Source organism: Pleurodeles waltl, chromosome 4_1 (assembly GCF_031143425.1).
Source record: "Pleurodeles waltl isolate 20211129_DDA chromosome 4_1, aPleWal1.hap1.20221129, whole genome shotgun sequence".
NCBI lineage: Eukaryota > Metazoa > Chordata > Amphibia > Caudata > Salamandridae > Pleurodeles > Pleurodeles waltl.
In genome coordinates, this window is record NC_090442.1 from 89,478,199 (window position 1) to 89,495,865 (window position 17,667).

Genomic DNA, 17,667 nt, shown 5'->3' on the forward strand with positions numbered 1-17,667 from the left:
GTTTGAAAGGACCCACTTGCCAACATGTGTAGTACAGCTAGCAGCTTGGTTTCTGGTGGGATGGTGCGGGGTTTCTGCAAGCTGGGTGCCAACTGTGGCTCAATGTTGTGCAGCAGCTGCTGAATGGCTTGCCAGTTCAACCTGTACCTCTGGATGATGTCATGTTCCCTGAGGCCATGAAGGGTTGACCTGGTGCGGAATATCCTCTCCTGCCTTCTGCGTTGCCTTTGGGGTCCCTGCTGGTGTTGTGGAGGCTGCTGTTGCTGGTCCTGTGCTCTGCGTCTGCGTGCATGCTGGATGAGAAACACCTCCATGTCTTCCTTTTGGAGCTCTGCTGTTGCTTCTGTGTGTTTTCATTAAATGCAGGTTTGTTTGCCCCATTTTAACGCTTGCCCTGACCCAGGCGTTAATTTTTTATGCAAATTGGGATGTGCGTCATTTTCCGACTCTGCCTCCCGGCCGTGCGGGATTTTTGCGTGGTAGCATACATAAGGCGCATGGGTGTGTGTGTCATTTTTGGACGGGAACGCCTACCGTGCATGTCATTAACACAAGGCGGTTTCCCACATCCAGAAAATGACACACACGGTGTGATTTTGACATCCGCGGGCTCGGGCGTCAAAGTTTAAATATGGTGCGCGTTTTGCGCCGAATGTGCGTCAAAATTTGTGGCGCACATTCAGCGCAGACAGAGTATAAATATGCCCCTTAGTTTTGTAGTACTACTGTAGTTCTACAAAATGTGCTGCAAAGTGCAGTTTCTGAACCTGAGAGGTTGATATATCTATTTAGTAAATTCACCCTGGTTATATCACAAAACAACTTTAACCAAATGTTTGTTAATCCAAGTAGCTATCTCAACAGCAGCAGGTGGTTCCCCAGAAAAAAAGAAATAAACAACTAATATTGAACTTCAGGAAAAAAAAAAAAAAATCATGAACAAAAAGGCAAAATTTATTAAAATGTATAACAGGGTGCATGTATCTGGAATTTTATAGTTTTCAGGGATAATGCTACAGCCAAATATAAAGCATCAATGAATGTCAATTTCCACAGTTGACTGGGACCTACGCATGATTTCAGACCAGCCACGATGGCCTGCAACTGTCTTATTACTGGGAACCTAGAACCTCATCATAGGATTTAACATGATAGCATAGAAGAGAAGTATGAGGCCTACTCAGTGGAGGTCGACTTACCTCTGGTAAGAAACAACAATACTCATTAAATCATTGACTGGTCAGGAAAAGTACTTTGATTACACACACTGCTGACAACTATGTATTAATATGTAAAACAAGTAGCTAGAAATGCCTTTGGTGAAACCCTCAAATCACAATACACCCCTAGTGGATCCTGATCCCTATCACCAAAAACAAACCACCTATACCAAATGCAGCAACACAAAATATTGGGCTACAATTAGTAATAAGACAAGCCTACTGGCTTTGCCAGAGTGTCATCAAAAGCAGACGCATGATGCATTTCAACATTGCACTACCATTAAAATCAATGAGTACAGCAAACATGTTCTAATGTAGTCATTATACAGTAAACCTTGCATTATTCATCACCACTATTTCCAATTACGCTTTTTAAATTCAAAATATATGTGTGAATCTTTCTTTACTTTTATTGAACCGCTAATGCATTCCTACAACCAGCCAAATATTATCCCAACGTTTTCGAGCCCAAGAAGAACATCATTAGCCCTTACAAGCGCTTTGGCAATTTGGCTAGTCTCTCCTGGGCCATCCATCCATCCCCGTGGGAGAATGTTGGATTTGGCCCTCTATGAAGGGTCACCCACAAACATTTTGCCTTCATCCCTCCAGTTGTCTGAAATTCATTGTGTCGATATTAGGACTTTATGCAGTTTACCACTGCTAACCAGTGCAAAGTGCTTGTGCTCGCAACCTAAACATAATAAAATGATCCTACACCTGATTTTCAGATTTAATCTACTTGTAAGTCTCCAGTATGGTGGTACCACATGTATCCAGTGCCTGTAAATTAAATGCTAGTAGTGGGCCTACAACAACCATTGTGCCACCCGCTAAACTAACATTTTAAAACATGTATCATGCCTGCTAATGCAGCCTGTGTGCAATTTAAACTGCCAATTCGACCTGGCAACATAAACCTTTTGCCAAGTCTATACCTTCCTTTTTAATACATATATGTCACCCCTATGGCAGGCCCTAAACAGCCCATAGGAGAGTGTTGTTTAGCCATTTTAGTTATAGATCCAAGCACGTTATTTTAACATACTAGGCCTGCTGCTGTGCACTTTAACCCAGATATATTTTATTCTGCTTCGTTTTGTTAGTATTACAATAGCCACTTTTACGGTCTTGTTTTATTTTCTCTCTATCTAACTGTTTTTTCCTAGGCCAGCACTCTGTTCTCAAACAAGACATTCTTGTTCACTCTGTGCTTCTTCCACGGCTGTAGTAAGATAGGTTGCCGATGAACGTGGTATAAAGTTTTGTCTCTGACATTCATAGAAAACACACATCCTTGCATAGGGACATTTTCCTACGAAAATCAGCTGTTTTACTATAAAAACACTTCCCTGTCCCTTACACGTTAGAGGGAGATTTCAGCCAGAGAACCACAACTGTAGGCTGATTGTCAAATGCTTCGCTACAGCTGCTTTTGCAGATTTTAGGCCTTTGCTCAGATATGGGGGATGATGTCTTCCCAGGGGAACCTGAAGGGCAAAATGAGAGCTTCACACGCTGTGCTCTATTATAGCCGAGGTAGGAATTAGTCTTTTGACTCTAGTGACAATATGGCAGCATTATTTTTATGTTTTATTCTCCTTGTCACAATTTTAATCTTGTCATGCTGTATCGTCCTGGTTATTGCATTCCACGCTTTGCTATCTGAGATGCAGTTACTTCATTAAAAGATTATTGAAAAATATACTGCCTCTGATTGTCATTGTGTATATGAGACTAATGTAACTAAGAGAAACGGATGAGACCTGAGTGACCACGTCTTTCCTGAGAAACCAGTTATGTCATGCGCTCAGCTGCCAATCTCCCCTTCCTCTGGATAGAGGTGAGGCACTGCTAGTTAGCCGGAGCTAAACCCGGATTGGAGCGGCAGGTGCCACCTGTAGTGGGTCAGACTCAGTCTCCCACACCGCAGGCGATCCCGCTGCTCGAAATCCCGTAGTCTCATTAGAATAATGAGAGCCTACGCGACAGGAGAGTGCATTTCATTTAAAAAGTGAGACATGTGTTTTTAGATTTTACATGTCCTGGTTGTGAAATACTCCTAAATTAGTTTTTCTCTACCATAAGGCATACCTCTCTGATAGGATAACATTGGATTTCAAAAGAATTGTCATTTAAAAGTCTCTTTAACAGTAAAGCTGATAGGTCACAATTCTGAAAATTACACTTTTTGAAACTTCAATGACGTTTTCATTTGGTGCCTTTTGGCAGGGTCCTAGGTGCTGGGACACATGTCTGTGAATAGCTTAGGTGTTGAGCTTTGTGCATTCCTCTCAGTGGCGTAAAGTCCATAAGGCCAGCCTCCATCTTGGACATGCCCGGCTCCATTTTAGTCAAACAGAGTCTCCATCTACTATATTCCTGCAGAATCATTGTCATATCTGCTGTTGTCGCAGATGCCCTCTGACCTTATCTTTCTAAGACATGTGAAAGTGTCACATTTTTTCAGATAATCACATAGATAAAACACCTGATGCAACATCAGTCTTGGACAAAAGTCATATTACCTCAATGTGAAGGTCAAATAAGTGCAAATACAGCCAAATAGCCAAAATGTGCAGGCAGAATTTATGACCATTTACATTATATCTTCATCAGGATATATCTGGAACACACATCTTGATGCAAATAATTTATATCGTAAATTTGTGAGCTTATGTCAGAAATTCCAGTCATGACTGCCCCAGACAGTGCACCAAGAAGATGCTGTATTGCACCTGAGTCCAGAAGGAAAGATGATGCAACAGCATGCATTTTCCTTTCGCTGGGGACACTGACTTACCTACTTTTAGATAATCTCAGTTTTTGCTGTCAACATTGTATGCAATGCGTTGATTCTCCCTAAGAAAATCTAGATGGCACATTCTACTCTCCATGTTCTCCTAACGTAGCGCATGTAAGTACGTTTTAGGGTGTTAGACTTTTGACTGACATTTTAACTATGTTAGCAAATTTGATTTTATTCTCATTGTTCACAACATGCGTTCTTGCAGTTTTTATCATATACTGTGTGGTTATTTTAAATGTAAAGATAAACAGGTTTGCCCTGTTGCAATAAATGTTTTTGCTTAAAGGTGTCTATTCTTCTTATTGCGATTTGTGTGTGATATTGTGAAGAGCGGAAGTGGTCTGTTTCCAGTACCACAACAGTACTCCAGATCCTGGTTTAAGGATTGTTAGTTACCCAAACGTAATTATTCTACTTCAACAATTTATTGGGTGGGGTTCTATTGGGCTACAATAATCTGTCTTTCACATTCATGGCTGATGTATTGAACCAAGTTCACCTCTGACACCCATGGGTGAGAAAGCAAAACATGTAGCACTATACCAGAGTCGTAGTTTATGCAACACTAGACAGTGAGAAAATTGGACTAGGTTCCTGCTAGGATTGGGGGGTGGATCTTTTCCCAGCCTCATTTACATTTCAAAGGCCTGTCTACAGCACATTTACATCACAGACTTTTTGGAGCATTGGCAGGGGAAGGGAAGAACATGCCAGGACCAGATGTGGTGGTAGCAGCTGGGATGCCACTACCACTTCAAAAGCTGCCACCGGCAATCATATTGGACCTCTTGAACAACCTCTTCAGTACACTCTTGGACTTGTGGGAGACTTCAGGAGGAAGGGCTGCCTCCGACTCCCAGTGGACTGCCCTGCTGCTTGAGGCCTGTCTTGCACCCCAGAGGACTCTCTGGAGTGAGCCCTAAACCCCCAAGAGGTGCCCTCCAAGTACTAGCCCCTTTGAAGTGCTGTTGGGGGTGTTGCTACTGCCTAACCTTAAAAGTTAGGACTTAGAAAAATTTCCACCAAACAGTGCCATAAGAGCTGCCAGAAGAATAGGACCTACCAGCCAGCTAGTCCCACTGGAATTTTTGTTGAGGATGAGAAATACAAGAAGCACAATCATAAGTTAGGCTACATGCATACTTAACCTAAGCACAACATCAACTGGTACCCTGTGGTAAACAGTGGTTTTTAGAATATCAACTTAATGTCAGTATTAACAATATGAAATGGAATATAATACTGAGCCTCCATGAAACAAGGATGGTTTGACAGAAATTAAGGGTACACCGATCCAAGCTATGCTTGGCTGATGAGCCCTAATCAGTGCAAAACGAGTCCTGGGTTGCTTATTTTCTGATATAGGGAGGACCTGGCCTGGCAGCTCATACTGAAACGTCCTCATGAGAAGCAAGGTCAAGACTGATATGCTAGATCCAAATTGAGGTGGCAAGGTGAGCAAAAGAATGATGATTTAGGATACTACCCTAACCGATTGCTAGTGTTTAGACAGTTTGTGACATTCCTCTCTTTAACTTTTGTGTGTTTTTAACTCATGCAGGGAAGCCCACCAGTGCCCCACATAAGGACAGTCAGCACTGTAGAAATGCTACTGTACAATACAATACAATACAACACACTTGCCAAATTAGTTAATATCTTTTATGTCAACATTAAATTGAGTAGCCTAGAACATCACTTACACACACACACATGTGCACGCACACAGACACCAAACAAATGTGCACACAAGCACCAATTTATCTTTGTGGGGAATGATACACAAGCATATCCTCTCAGTTCCTCTGTGAGATATATTTTCAAGGAGAAGTAGTAAACTATGTGTAGCACTCCCACCTATGAGCCTCCCTCCCAATCATAGCCACAAAAACACACAGACACACACACAGATTCATGGTTATTTGTCTGAGGCAAATACATTTTCCAAAAATAGAATAGAACAAATGCTCAAATCATTACTAAAAATACATTTTAATAAAGTGTGTGTGCGTGTGGTGCACAAAAAATAATAGTGATGATCATTTTGATTGCCCCCTACTGAAAATATAAATAGGACAAACCTGGCCACACAGCACCATGTACAATTACATATATACCAAATGGCAGAGAAGGAGCTGGAACAAAGAAAGACAGCCAGTGAAATGAGTAGATCTAACACACTTTCGAAAGTGCAGACAGAAGAACCTTTTGTGCAGGGGATCGTGTAGGCCCAAGGGCTCTGTTCGCGAACCTAGTCAGTATAGGGTCTTTCCCAGCCTGGTACCTGCAGGATAATTAGGCACACGTTGAGCTGTAAATCTAATGTCTTTAGTTTGTGTGTACCTGTGAACCCAACATTCCAAAGTAAGCTCTCTTGCATTCTATTCTATCTATCTATTCTATCGATTAAGTCACATACTGATACAGAGTCCTCAGGGAGACAAAAGGTTTGGTTCTAATTAATGCAAGACACTACATTTCCCCCTCTGTTAAATGAATATATACATATATTTTTTTTTTTAGAAAATCATTAGACAGACGCAAAATCTATATATACAGAAGCATGTACTATACCTCTTCAATTCTTCTTCTTGTCGCTTTGATCTGTCGACCCATCTGGTTACTGGAAGCTGTAAATGGTCATCTTCACTGTCAGAAGTTGCCAATGATGGTAAGGAAATAGCAACAGATCATTGAGTTTTCATAATCAGTCTTTCTTTCACCATTTTAAGCTGATGACCGATGAAATAAAGGCCTGAAATGAGAAGAGTCTTTAGGAAGGGACTTCCCTGGTCGACAGGAAGTCACCATGTGTACTTTGTAAGAGACAACTTTGAAAGTTTCAGTATTTGTAATGAACATCATATTTTGTTTTACTTAGCTGTTGAGCGATTGCCAAATCCCTTTTCAGGATTGAGAGGTCTTTTGCATGTCTGCATACATTTTCAGCTTCTTTTTCTAAACCAAAGTACCACATACAAATCAAGTGTTTATAGGTATCTCATTGTGTGGTTCATTGGGGTATCGTGGTTGCCATTGCTCTCTTGAACACCAAAGTCACAGTACTTTCAACTGTGGTCGAATGGGGTATCAACCATGAGCTTGTAGAGTAGAGTTCAGCATTGTTTTTAAACTGAGCTTCTCAGGAGTTGCATGCGTCTCTGCTTTCTTTAGTGTACCCATGAAAAGCTCAACAAGATCATTGACCTGTGACCACAAATGTGTGATCTTTTGATGTTTTATGTTCAGATGCTTTAGAAATTCCTTAAATACTTTGCTGTTAAAGGGTGGATCATTGTCTCACTTCACAATGGCTGGCAAACCCCATATTGTAAATATGCCATCAGGTTTTTCTATTACTCATGGATGAGAGATCTTTGACAAAAGCAAAACGTGAATATTGCTCTATTATCATCATTAAATGATGTTCATTGTCAAGGTGATCAAAGAAATCAATGGGTACTTTCTCCCAGACACATTTGGGGAGTTCTGATTTGTTTAGCTTATGTTGACTGACTTTGGTTGACAGGCCTTGAGTTCCTCTTCAACCCTTTCATTGAGGTTGGGAAACCAAATCCAGGCCCTCATTACGAGGCTGGCGGCCATCAGACCACCAGACACGCTGTGGCGGTCTTACCGCTGCGGACATGGCGGTAAAGACCGCCACATTACAAGTTGTGGGGTTTGGCAGAAGCCAAACCGCCACAATGCCACCTGGCCCACTGGTGTAGTAGCACCGACGCGGCCGGCAGTGAGCACCTTCAGCCCGGCGGCAGGCCTTAGCCTGCCGGCCGGATTACATAGCTGTGGCGCACCAGGCTTTCTGTGGTGGTCACCCCGCCACAAAAACCCTGGTGGTAACGCTCCCAGCAACAGGAAGCCTCCCCTCGCACACCCTCCCCCCTGTACCGCATACATACACTCACCCACTCTCCCTGTTCACTCACACAAACACATGCACTCACGCACCACATACACCTCCACACTTCCCTATCCACAAACACTCACTCATCTCCCACCCCATCCAAAAACATTTGCTCACACATGCACCTCCATCCACAATCATTCACACACCCACCCCCTCCACACATGCATACATTAACGCACTCCCCCCGCATACGCACACTTGCAAACATGCACCCCCACTCGCTCACAGACTTGCACACAGACACCCCCACTCACTCGCTCACAAACACAGACTCAGATACCCCATTTGCACACACATACACACACACACCACACACATGCACCCAGCACTCCCCCACTCCCTTTCGGACGAACACCTTATCTTTTCCGGCGAGCTGGTCCTCCGGGAAGGGATGGGTCCTGGCGGTTTTGCACCACCAGCACCACCGTGCCAGCAATGCACCCGCCTCCTCAACTCCAGCGGCTATAAATGGGCAGAAGTCCTCCAACGACTCCAAATGTGGCAGTCAGCAGACCGCTAGCACTGTCGGTCTTTTGTCTGCAGCGGCTTTGGTGGTCTTTGTAAAAGACCGCCAAAGCCGGAATGAGGGCCTCAGTCTTGTAGAGCTCTATTTGTAGCAACAATACCACAATGTCCTTCGTGAGCCACTTCTATAATTTTTTATCATAGACTCTACTGTATGGTATGAGGCTCCTTGATCCTCGTAGAATAATTCCTTCCCAAGTCATTGATAATTCATCCTTTACATTCTTGTACTTTCATGACTAATGTTTAATTGTGTCTTTTAACTTTAGCTTATCACTATCATGACTTGCAGCAGTGGCAATCTGGGCTATCGATACAGCAGCTGGTGTACTTAACTTGACAATGAAATTGATGTAGGTCTCAGCCATTTTGGATGGAGTGCCATGACCTTGAATGGGCTCTCTCGAAAAGTAGTCATAAGGATTTTGATCCTTTCTCGGTCTTTGCGAAATGGTATAATCATTCTCTTGCAGTCATAGTCCCCATCGTTCAATAATGTTATGCTTAAGCAAAAATTCAAGTTCTTTTTCAACAGCTTCTTTTTAAATGAAAAACAACTTGTCTATGTCTCTGAGCAACGGGGCAGACATCCTCAGTAATGTGCAGTTTTACTTTTATAGGCTTTAACTTTCCCAAACCATGAAACAATGAAGGGAATTCATTTACTATATTGTGATGAGCATTAATGTTGTAAATCACTGAAATCAGTCCAATGTCAGCAGCTTTGTTGAAACTGAGCAGAGTAGGCAATTTTTGCTGTGCCTTGAAGTGCATGGATCACCTTTTGGACTTTTGTTTTCTCATGTTTCACTGCAGCCATAAACAAATCTTCGATCTTCATGGCTGTCAAAGCAGCCCAAGTGTATACCTTGGTCTTTGATGCCATGAGCAGTGGTAATGGAGACAGTTCATTGTACTTTTCTTCAGGCATTATATTTATCGAAGCACCACTATTGATGATGAAAGGTATTGAACATCCATTTTTTTGTGTAGTCTTTGGATAGTGTTTGCATGATTTGTTATTTTGACAACTCAACTTTTCTTGGACTGACTTTTCTCCTCCAAGGCATCATGTCCAACATGTGCACACATTTCTGAGGTAATCATTGATGTAGCACAATCACTTTCTTCACTTTAAATTATTATTGATGCTGAAGAACAGTTTGACGATGATTTAGATGATGATCTACTTCATTTAGTATCTATTTTCTTCACTCCCCGCTATAAAAACAAACCTTTATTTTAGATGCAGTGGCTAAATGAGGCGTAATTCTCCTTCCTCATCAATTTCAGCCCAGCTATTGTCACTTCTGTTTTATTAGAGAATGTCATTTCAAGGCAAGAGAACACAGAAGAACACAAGAGCTTTAGGAAAGGGCAATTAATGTTATTGTAAACATTAGTAATTTATTCGTTTAAGCTTGTAATATAGAAGTAACATATTTTCCAGCTGTTACAGCATACTTTCAAGTACTGTAATCATACAGACAAATTTAATAGGTAAATTCCAAAAAAACAGAAAAGTGGCAGAAAGCAGAGTTCCCTGTGCATGTTCAAAGTCTATGGATAATGTTTCTTTACTGTTACAACCATTCATTACTTTTTAGTTGAAAGTATTGTGGCATTATGTTTTTGCCATTTGTGTACTGTATAGTCTGTCATTAGTATGGCCTTATACATGGCACCCATTTAATTACCTACAGCAGAATCTCTCATGTTATGTCCCAACAAGAGGGCTGAATTCCAAAAACCCAGCCACCATTCACCTTCAAGACAACGTGTGCTCCATCGAAGGTTACATCCTTGAAACTCCTCAGCTGGAACTTTTCAAGGTATGTACGGATTTTGGGGGCCCCTGTTGAGAACAGATTTGAATGTATCATCCAGTTTCAGGTCTTTGATGACCTCTTTGGTCAAGTCACTCAGTGCACAGACACACTCTTCCAAATTCTAAATGTGTTTACATCCAATATTCAAGGGTGGTGGTGTGTATATTCAATATAATAACACAGCAGCAGCTCACGAATATTACTGCAAATAATCTCGGTGAAAACCCTCCCATTTCATATATGTGATGTCCAGTTTTGATCTAAGGGAAACGTTTTATGGATGCTGCATGAAACATAAACACAACATTTGTCTGCAGAATGCCTGTAATAGACTCTCATACATCACCCACATTCAAAATAAATAAAAGAAAAATGCTATTTAAACCAATCTGTTTAAGAGTTATTCAAGGTCACCAGGACAAGACTCTCTGCAGAACAGACTGAGGTCCTGGGCCAGAGCCCACTTTTCCAATGCATTAAAATATTAAAACATCTCTGTTTCAGGGAGCTCTTTTTCAACCGACAATAAACACCTTTGAGCTCCTTCTAATATAGAAACTCTAGAAAAAGTAAAAAGTGATCTAGGTTTGTGAACTATACTACTAACATACATGAATGCTTAAATATAAGGAACATACAAGTTTCTGGTAGCGATGTTTAGATCTCAAATGCAAATAGAAATTGAAAGGTATTGAATTTGAAAACAGGAAAGGCAGCAAGTGCCTATCTAGCACCTCACCTAACTTTTGGTCTTTCTTTGGGAATCCTGGAGGTCATTAGAGTGGAATGTAATGACTTGTCATAATCTTCCAAAATTATATCGAAGCACCGACTGAGCCTGTGAAGGTACAGTCAATCCCTTGCTGTCACTGGCTGTACCACTCATAGTGTGATGGGAGTTTGAGCTATCATTTGAAGAAATGGTGAGTTGACATGGCAACTTCATGCAACACTAATTATACAGAGCACACATCCATATTTGTTTGATCTTACCTTCTGGCAAGTTAAAGGAAGGTAATGTTGACTGTCCTTTCCTCAGCAGTGAGAAAAATTAAAAACACCCAGGTTCGAGATTTACACTTGAGCATTAATACTTTATGCAATCTCCACTTTTAGTGACATTTTTGTATACTGGAATACCAGCTCCATAAAGAGAATAATGTGCATATCATTGAAGCAATATATAATGTAAGTGCAATGACCTGGGGGACTTGAAATCTTTGAGGAAATCAACACTGAGTTTCCAGGAATGTGGCACCATACTTGCCAGACACCAAGCAAGCTCAAGGGACAGGTACACGTGTTATCCTCCATAGGGAGGCTCAGGATGAAATGAACTTGTTCGTATTTGACAATCCTGAAATCTCAAATCACAGTTCCACCTCTTTATCAGTTTTTTACATTTTTTAAAATTCTAGACAATGAGGTGAAGTCATTTTTGTCATTTTGGATGCTTTGTAAGCTCTCTCTTCAAGATTCAAAGGGTAGCCTATTGGGCATATATACATTTTCTAAAAGATATTTTGAAACAACTGGAATAAGGAGTACTACTAGGCAGCAAACTTGAATGCATGCAAATCAGCAAAATAACTGTTCATATATCAAATTGGTATGTTATAAAATAGTTCAATTATAAAAGAAGGCAAATGACTAGTATATCATGTAAATTCTTGGATATACTGTTCAGCGAGCAACACATATACCACTCAGGGCTTGGAGGCTTCACACAGAATGCACTCAAGTCAATAATGATATTCTATGACATGGATGATGGATAGATTATAACCGTAGATTGTTATTGAAGGTGACCCTCAATTCTTGAATGGCATATGCAAATATTGGATTAAGATTGAACAGCAAGTTCAGCATGTGCTTTGTACATCATGTGTGATCTACCACTCACAATTTAGACTCTTGTGAGGCTCAAGTCAATCTTGCATCATTTAAAATTCTATATATTCAGCAGCAATGGCAAACATTTTATTTACTATACCTATTAAATGCATGAACTGTAACATGAAATGCAGTATGCAGACAAGTAGTGATAACTTTAGGGAGACAGTCTTTTTGTTTTTTCACATGAGGTCTACTCTCCATCCGAAAACAAGACTAACTAATAACCCATCAAATGACATCGCTGAAAAGTGATAAGTAGTCAAACCCTATTTTGGTCTAAAGGCTACAAAGGTAAAAGTACCTAGTTCAAATGGCTTCCCATCAATGTCCTACCCACTGTACTCTACGTATTGACAATGCAAATATGGAGAAATACTGTTTTTTAGAGAAGTCCATAACTTACCCATTCAAAGGATTTGGAGGCTCAGAATTTCCTGGAAAAAATTTGCCTTTTAAAGCTGTCATCCTTCTACATTATAAGTTTTAGAGAGCTTCAGCTTCCATTGATCTGACCATACAATTTTAGGGAAAACCCACATTCTAATCCAAGAGACATCACTTTCTGGTGAGATCACTTCCCAGTACACTTCAAAAGAGACTTTGGCCCTCATTACGACCCTGGCGGTTGGCGGAGAAGTGGCGGTGTTACCGCCAACAGGCTGGCGGTAAAAATATTGGAATTATGACCATGGCGGTAACCGCCATGGTCATCCGCCACTTCTCCGATCCGACCGCCAGGGCGGAAACGACTGCTGGGCTGGAGACTTGGGTCTCCAGCCCGGTGGCCGTCACAAGACCGCCGGCGGTATCACGACCCGGCTGACCGCCATGGATTTCCTGGGGTTGGGAACCGCCATGTAATCCATGGCGGTAAGCACTATCAGTGCCAGGGAATTCCTTCCCTGGCACTGATAGGGGTCCCCTCCACCTCCCACCCCCAACACCGAGTCCTCCCCCTAAACCCCCACCCCCTTGCCACCCCCCAAAGGTGGCAGGACCCCCCTCCCCACCCCCACCACCAACATCTATTCACTCACCCCAACACGCACACACCCCCAACATTTATTCACGCACCCCAACACGCACACACCCCCAACATTCATTCACGCACCCCAACACGCACACACCCCCAACATTCATTCACGCACCCCAACACGCACACACCCCAACATTCATTCACGCACCCCAACACGCACACACCCCAACATTCATTCAAGCACCCCAACACGCACACACCCCCAACATTACAACACCCCGCACCCTACACGCATACAGACACACCTGATACACATACCCACACACATGCCAACATAAATACCAACATACACATACACAGTCATACACGCACACATACTCACAGACATACAAACAGGCAGACACGCACACATATTCAGCCACACAACACCCCCCCTCATTCATACACGGACTCACACACACCCTCAACACCCCCTCAACACACTCACATGCACACCCCCATGCACGCACACAACACACAACACCCCCCACCCCCCTCCCTTAACGGACGATCACCTTACCTGTTCCAGTGATCCTTCAGCACGGCGGTCCCTCAGCGGTCTTGTAAAAAGACCTCTGAGGTTGTAATGACCCCCTTTATGTGGTGAAGTACTTTGTTACTGAGGAGAATATCTCTGAAGGTTCAAACCAGCATATTTATCCCACAGCGCTTGTATTGAAAATGCAGGCTAGACTCAAGTGCACCGGGCCACGCAACCACTCACCACTCACCAAGTTCTGGAATTTCCTGAGTGGAGAGGTTATTAATTCTGACATCACTCTGACAGCAGGATGGCTGCAAGAAAGAGTAATAGATACTCATTCACGTCTTCTTTCTCTTCTATCTGACATCAGATTTAAAAGGCTTAGCTGGGATCCTTTTCAAGCCCTTCTGCACAATTTCACACAGATCCTTCTGACTCAGAGCTGAATGTAGACATTGCTGTGAAGCCCAGTATAATTTAAAAAAAGTTGTGCTTGTCTTAGTCAGATAGGCAATATCATCATCTACACTCTGAATGGCGCCCCGCCAACCAATTGTGAGTGCAGAGGCACCAAACTTGACAAACCTATCTTTTTCAGATTATAAGATAATAAAGTGATCCCAAAGTTACACTATGGGAGAAATATGTCTTGCAGTAATGAAAAATGTATTTGAAAGTTTTTCACTACCATGGCATGCAAAACTTAAAAGTATGTGTCCTGCCTTTCGGATACATTGCACCTTGCACTGTGGGTCATATAGAGCGTAGCTTAGGTGTGCCATGTGCATAAAAAGGAATGCTTTAGGCCTGGCAAATGGCTTATCCTGCCAGGTAGATCAAAGTGCCAGTGTAAACTGCAGAGACAGGTTCTGCATTGTCAGGCCTCAGACATGGTTAGGGGGCTGCCCCAGTAGGTTTCACAATAAGTGCTGCAAGTCTACTATTATAATTTAATTTATAGACTATGGGCACATGTAATGCACTTTACTAGGGACTTACAAGTAAATTGAATATGCCAATTGGGTATGAACTAATGTTACCATGTTTTAGGGGAGAAAGCACAAGCACTGGCTTGCAAAAGCCAGGTCGGAAAATGGAGGGAGTCAGGCAGAAATTTTGGGGGAAGACTACCCTAAGGATGTCAGGTCCATCAATTAGGTTTTTTATTTCCAACCACCTTTGGAAGCGTCTACCAATTCTCCTTTACCATGTGAGCACCCTGTTTATGCAGGCTACGACTGGTTACTTTGTCGACTGATGATTTTTCTTCAATTTCTTCACACACTTCACTGCAAGGAGTACATGCATTTGTTCTTTGGCTGAAAAAGACATCAGATTTCTCCTTGGTCCTATATTTGGATTGCCATTTCACTATTTTTTATCATCATTTGGATTAGATTTGTTGCAGTTTTCCATCTTGATTCTAAATGGACATTATCTTCCAGAATGAACTGCTCCTGAACTGGTAGCTGAGGTGTTGAAGCCTTATTCTTGTTTGCATAGGAAGCAAAGAGACCTGTCCCTAGGGAACATTTCTGCATTTCCTGTCTCTGATGAAATTGTTTGGTATAACGTCTCATTTGATATTTTTGGTCACACAGAAAAATTACAAATTCCTCATCTGTTTGAAATTGATACGGATGCTATAATTACTACTGGTACCATTTCCAATGAATGGGACATGGAGACTAAAAGAAGCATGTTTTCTGAAAGTTACACTATATTTTAAACTGAAGATTTGTATTTGAATTCAGCTAATTTATGGTGAAATGTTTTGCTGTGTTCCCTATGTTCATCATTATTTAAGTAGCTAGTGTTCGATGTTCAGTTTTAAATTACATACTATGGGAAAATTGCTCAATGCCACCACTGGGTAGTTCAAGAACATATTTGAAAAGATTTGCATATTTTCCAGGAAACAATCCCCTTGACTTGAGTTCTTATCATTATCAGCTTACCCCTTGCTCAGCAAAGGAAAACATGCAGACCCAAACTAAATTGATTTATTTAGACTCATTTATGTACCAAAAGACTCTACAGGATTTTGACTATTGAAAATGTAACATTGATTTGAAATCAATTTAGAGAACACACCATTAGCAATTAGAGGACATTGATGCATTGTGTAGAGCCTGTCTCATTGCTGGACAAATGTTTTTCCTGAACAAAGCAGTGCAAGAAACAACTTGCAAGATGTCTGCCTAAAATTAAAAAACTAAGACACATAGCATTCCTTTTATTGCAACTTTTTACAAATGGCAACATTTTAAAAACTTTACAGAAGAACAACTAAACAGCATGATTCAGAATGAAACATATACTTCTTCAATTTCAGGTCCAGATAGGTGGTTAGTGTGGCCAGTCAGCATTAATGGTGGTCAAACCTATTTTTTAAGCTCCTACATGGGCTTTAAAGCTAGCAGACCATATCCCCAGTGAGTGTATTCATAGCATTCAGGGATTGTTTCCACCTGTAGCAATTGGAAGTTATGCCAGCAATGGTTACAACATTTTACATTAGCTGCAGTTAAGGAACATCTGTCTCTCATCTCTGATGAGATGAATTTACAAGACTTCTTGTTAGGTCCTAGATCACCACATTCAAAATGCTTCCCATAGACCATTTACAATGGGATTTGGAGCATTTCTCAGCAAGATGCTGCTGAACAATTACAACAACTTGACAGGGCAAATTTTGAAAAAGCATTGGCTGTTATGGGTAATGGTATGACTACACTGTCGACTCAAGTTTATTCTTTAAATAATAGTGTATCATCTGCATTTGATATCATACAGAATGGCTTTTCTCTTTTAGATTATGGGCAAAATCAGTTAAGATCAATTATACAAATATGTTGGACATTGCAGGTTTTATAATCAAACTGTCTACATGGAAATATTTAAATGCAGCAGAGTTGTTTTTGCCAATTAATTTAACACACATACAGCAACTGAGGGTGAAACAAGATTCAACTTATTCAGTGTTGAAGAGTGAGCTTTCAGAAAACTACCCTTTTCAGTAGATGAAAAACAGTCTGCTGTGTGGTTGATAAATGGCTACAAATCATTACCAATCCCTGCATTCCAGTTTACATCTTGTCATAAACATTTTCAAGTAGGCAGATAGGAAAATACGGGGGATCGTTTTGTTGACGAGTCCTGGCCTTATGGTTGCAGATGCGCACTGGTGGAAACTGCAAAAAATTACTCTATGGTCTTAACGCCATATTTATACACCCATGCAAAAATGGTGCAAGGGAGGGAGGAGGGGCCAAAAAATGGGGCAAAGCTTGCTTTGCCCCATTTTCTAAAGCCTGGGTCAGGGCAGGCGTTAGGGGACCTGTGGGCCTATTTCCGTGGTGGAACACCATGGAATAAGCTCAGAGGTGCCCTCCCCAGGCCCCAGGGGCACCCGCACCCACACCAGAGGGACTGCGGAGGCTGGGGGACCCCATCCCAGGTAAGTACAGGTAAGATTGCATTTTATTTTTAAAAGTGCCATAGGGGGCCCTGAAATGGGCCCCCTTACATGGCACAGGGTGCACTGGCCATGCCCAGGGGACCCTTGTCCTCTGTGCTGGTCATTGGGGTGGTGGGCAGTACTCCTGCCTTTTCTAAGGCAGGAGTCATGTGGCATGGTAGGTTTAGCACCATAAAATGACGCTAATCTGTCATTTCTTTTTTACTCTAACCTGCCTAAAGTCATTTTTTGGTGCTAAACCCTCTTTTTCTATACTGCCAGCCCCACCCGACTAAAGTCATTTCTTTTACTCTAGCCTCCTTTTGCACCAGCTTGCACCATTCCATAAATATGGCGCCCGGCTGGTGCACAGAAATGGTGCAAGCTGGTGCTAAACTTTTTGGTGCAAAACTGAGTTAGTGCAGTTTTGCAGCAAAAAGTATAAATAAGAGTCAATATTTTGTACGTTTGCGCCACTTTTTCGTCAAAAAATGATGT

The 17,667-nt window shown here is 41.8% G+C and overlaps 1 long non-coding RNA gene across 1 annotated transcript in view; it reads right to left on the reverse strand.

Moving 5' to 3' along the window:
* Positions 1–10,017: 10,017 nt before the first annotated feature.
* Positions 10,018–17,667, reverse strand: part of LOC138288431 (uncharacterized) — a 69,483-nt gene continuing 61,833 nt past the window's right edge. Inside the window, exon 5 of the long non-coding RNA XR_011202400.1 lies at positions 10,018–10,340. This is a non-coding gene — a long non-coding RNA (uncharacterized lncRNA). The remainder of the gene's footprint in view (positions 10,341–17,667) is intronic.